The sequence below is a fragment of the Notothenia coriiceps genome, unplaced genomic scaffold, assembly GCF_000735185.1.
Source record: "Notothenia coriiceps isolate Sejong01 unplaced genomic scaffold, NC01 NC01_scaffold00030214, whole genome shotgun sequence".
Classification (NCBI taxonomy): domain Eukaryota; kingdom Metazoa; phylum Chordata; class Actinopteri; order Perciformes; family Nototheniidae; genus Notothenia; species Notothenia coriiceps.
The window spans coordinates 500194-504929 of NW_011362915.1; the positions used below are offsets into that span (position 1 = coordinate 500194).

The 4736-nt window shown below is 38.7% G+C and overlaps 1 long non-coding RNA gene across 1 annotated transcript in view; it reads left to right on the forward strand.

Annotated features, from left to right (window-relative positions):
* LOC104959374 (uncharacterized) overlaps positions 1-769 on the forward strand; it is a 45580-nt gene extending 44811 nt beyond the window's left edge. The window contains exon 3 of the long non-coding RNA XR_799854.1: positions 724-769. This is a non-coding gene — a long non-coding RNA (uncharacterized lncRNA). The remainder of the gene's footprint in view (positions 1-723) is intronic.
* The last annotated feature ends 3967 nt before the right edge of the window (positions 770-4736 follow it).

Here is a 4736-nt window from a genome sequence, read left to right on the forward strand (position 1 = left end):
GGTGTGTGTGTGTGTGTGTGTGTGTGTGTGTGTGTGTGTGTGTGTGTGTGTGTGTGTGTGTGTGTGTGAGCATACCAAACAGTATATAATTTAATCAAAATCACAATATTTGTATCTCAAGAGGTGCAGTATTTGTTACAGCCAAAATATGTTTGATGTATACATTTATATTCTGAATTAAAGGGGCACAATTTAACTCATTTTTAGGTTTCACACGTGTATCTCTCTACTCTGACATGTCTCCATGCTTTAATGTTCAAAAAGCTCTTTATTCTTCTCATACTGCCTGTGCTGCAGCACCTCTTTTCATCCTCTGTCTGAAACCAGAGCCCAGTCTCCTCTGATTGGTTAGCGGGCCGGCTCAGCTTTGAGATGTCCCGCCCCTTAGTGTATTTCAATGTGTTGCCAATAGAAGCGCAAGTGTTTTATAGTGATGTCACTCAAAATCACAACATGATCATTTTAAACAATGACAATGGGAACAATGATTGATCATATCCCAGTTTTAATACCAGTCTCAATAATCCCACTAAGTTATATTGTTATCCAAATCATGCAGCTCTTACCAAACTGAATCTGTTGTGACTTCACTGATTGTGGGAGAATGTCTGTTTTGCTTTTTGTTAGTCACCTTCAAATAATTTCCACTGTTTTTTTTCCCACCCCCTCCTTCCTACCTACTCTCTTCTTCTTCTCTCCTCCTCCTTTTTCTCGCCGGTGCAGCGAGGAGACTCCAGTGGTGACGTCCTGTGAGGCCACAGATCAAAGTAAGTACTTCTGTGCATGTCCGTACACAACAAACACGTGTATTAGCGTCAGTGTTTTCTAACTTGAACCGGTTTTTAAATGCCTTTTTACAGAGAAGGGCATTGTATGGAAACTGTTGTGCAGCTAAACGATAAGGTTTTGCATAGTAACTGTTCCTGGTTTCCTGATGCAGTTTCATATTTACATCACTTTGAATGATGCTGAGGACAGTGAAGAGGTCAAGCAGTTGAGTTGCGAACCTGAAAACGATTGTGCAGAATCATGTCTGCATCCCCCTGACTATCGTAGAACTCATTACTCCTTGTGTGGTGTATAAACACGTCAAAAACAAACAATGACCCCGGGCAGACTGCACACTGCAAAACAATTTCAAAGCCCGCCGTGTAGTGTAAACACGAAACACGGACAACCTTCACGCAGCGAAGACTTCACCTTAAACCCGGTGTTTGTTTTATAGTCCCCGTCGACCTTGGTCCGTTGCAGTTCACGTCACTTCTCTTCAGGTCCATGTAGCTGACATTCAGGTGGAGGCTCTCACTGCGGCTCACTGAAGAGTTTTCATGTTGTGGTTTGATGGAGGCTGTGGATTTTTGTTATTTAGAAATATGTTATCCATTGAAAAAACATTTTTAAACAGTTTTTTGCAGAGCCTCAAAAAGCTTAACCTGTTTAGCCCTGAGCCTGTTTTTCAGGTCTCAGGCTCGAAAATGACATTCCCAGAACAAATGACCATATCTTCCCTTCTAAAAGGGTTACATTAATAATCGTTTTTCTCAAAGTAATGATAAACCTGTGAGTTGGATGTAGAAGTGTCTGAATCAATATAGATGTTTCTGTGTCAGAGTAAATTCAGATGGAACATAGTAAAACAAGGTAAATTCTTACCTCCGCCTAATAAAAAAAAAAACATTACTTATAGTGAAAACCACACTTGAATGATGGCATGGTAGACTAAAAGCTTTAGGAATCCAAAGTATAACATATAATAAGTATCCTGTATCAAGATTGAGGCAAAACAAGTGGACATTTTTTTTGGGCACATTTGGATACCATCAGTGCCATTTGACCTTTTTCAAAATAATTGTATTATCACTATAGGTAGTCATTCCATCCAAATGCAAGTGTTTTTATATTAAGACCCTCTTAAAAGCCAAACTAACAGTTGTTGAAGATATTTTACTTACTTTTTCTTATTAAAACAGTATACCAAAGTGTAGACGTACTCTGTCACAGTTATAAGTCCTGCACTTAAGTAAGTTCAAAGCATGGAGACATACTTGGAGTAGTGAAACTGCTAATCCAATGAGGGTGTTCTCACATCTAAATGACTATGTATCACAACATAGTGTACTGTGTTTTCACAAAGACTCTATTCTTGGATACTACTATGTAGATATTTCAAAAGGATAAATAAAGAATATTTTTCTAATTTCAAGAATTAAACAAAGCAAAGTGAAATACAAAAATAAAGGGAATACAATAAATCAATATTTCCATTTAAATGTGTATACCAGTTTGTTTATGAGCTTGAACTGCGTTGTAATGTAAAAAGTGATTCAAACACAACATCTGCTATCTTTAAATGATTCAATGTTCTCATCATTTTCTGAGAAATGTGACAGGGTGTCCGTGGGGTCTTAAAAAGTATTAAAAGTTGATAAATCAATTTAGTGAAAATGAAGGCTATTAAAAAGTATTAAACGGTATTTTCCAAAGTGTTACATTTTGTAGCTTGTTTTCAATAAGTATATCAATTGTCCAAAGAGGTTGTATTCTACAGTCTGCCTGAATGTAATCATTGCGTAGGTGTGTAGTGTGATTCTGTGGAGTTTATTTATGGCATCCCGTTGGATTTGACATCATCTGAACAGGACATCGCACGCTCACTGCTTGATAGCGCGCAAAGGCCCGTTTACGCCGGTTGCTAAGCAACATCGTTATGGGGAAATGCAAGTCTGCGTCCAAATGGTTGGAAGATAAGGAGGAAGGACAATCAATACTATATATCGTAAATGTGAGGTACAGTAAAGTGTGTCGCCAAGGTAACCGGTTGAAACTCAAAGTGGCGATGAGGTCTTAAAATGTATGGAAAGGGTCTTAGAAAAGGTCTTAAAAGGTTTTACATTTGACTTCAGGATTCCTGCATATACCCTGTGTAAATTAGTTTGTGCAAGTTATTGTCAATGAAGGAGACATCTTTGTATATGCACATTTCTCAAAACACAAGTCTTTCCAGATAAGAGTCCTAAGAGTCGATACATTAATACATTAAAGTATTGAATCAATGCCAGGCCTTAACTTCAAGTACAAAGAGTACTAATGATGCAGAATAGCCCATATTAGAAAAACATATATCATTTGAATAGATTATAATTATTGATGCAATAATGTGCACATGTTGCAGCTGGTAATTGTGAAGCTGATTTTTATTCATTCATACTGTATGTATTTTATATATAATTTACCATGCTGCTATAACAACTTGTGTATTCCCCTTTGGTTCCAATAAAGCCTCATGTATTTATATTTACATATAAATAAATAAGAATATATATATAAGTAACTGATATCAATACATATAAAGGTGAGAAGTGTAACATCTGCCTCTCAGATTGAGTGGACTAGAGGAATAAAGTAACCAATTAGTCAAGTTTACTGCAAGTACAGTACATATCCAAATGTATTTAATTACTTTACACCACCGCTTACAAATACATGCATTTAAAGACAGAAATTACTGACGATCTCTTCCAAAAACAGCCCAAAATCCTTGATGTTCAAACTGAAATGTTGTTGTACAGCGAGAGTAAACACTGCTCTGCTGGGGCGTATATTTCCCGTATGCATGGAGCGATGAATATGCATATTCCTGTTCCACAGACTCCTCTCTTAGCCGGGGGTGACTTTAGGGCGATGTGAACCCGCGGTTTTAATAAAGCCCAGCTGCCGAATGATCAAATAGTGTCTCTAATTAAGGCCTGCGTGTACACCCGTGTAAAATTCTCCCTGGAATGCTAACAACCTGTGATATTTCCAGAGGAATTTGCCGTGCAGGTCTCAGAGAAGAGAGGGGGAGGTGGTGGAGGTGGATAGGAGGGTGAGTGGAGTGTTTTGGGCGGGAGGAGGGGCAGTGTTCATGTGGCAAGCCAACATGTTGTTCACATCCGTGTCAGATTGAGGCTAATGAAGGCCAGACTGATCCTTGGATGCGAGCCTTAAGTAAATGATCCCTCTTTGAATATATTAGAGCCCCGTAGCAGCGCCAGGCAAGCCCCCCCCCTCCCTAAAGTCTTGCCGTGTTTTTGGGGTCTGACGAGGCCGGTCGGAGCCGCTGTCACGGTACGCCATCTTTCCAAATGTACCATCCATTGCAGCAGCATTGTTACATTGGAGCTACACACGCTAACGTTAGCAGGCTTCTGCAAAACAGTTTGATAGTAAATGGAAAGTATGAGTGTTGTGTCATTTGACAATGTAAATGAGCCACCAAAAAAAAAAAATCCCCCGCCCCCTTAAGAGGGATCGCATTTACATAACAGGCCGGGGTTTGGTACTCATGCAAATTGATCAAACCTCAGTTGTCTCGTTTTTTATTTAAGATTATTTTTTGGCCACCTGTATTTTTATTATAGAGACAGAAAGAGGGGGGGGGGGGACAGACAGAGGGGATGACATACGGAAATGGTCCCCAGGTTGGAATCAAACCCTGGTCTGCCTCAATGCGATTGTGTCATGTTGTTGTTATTTTGAGTTTTATTAGATTGAGATAAGTATATACAGAAACATATTTAGAAATGAAAGCTAATAAACATTTTACAGCAGAATTATAAATAAAAAAACAGACAGAACTTTTTCACTTCAATTTATCGCCACACTGGCACTTTGCATGTAAATGAATCCTAAACGTGTAATTACGAGGCACTTTTGAATATTGATTGGACAGACAAGGACATAGAAATGAAGCACTT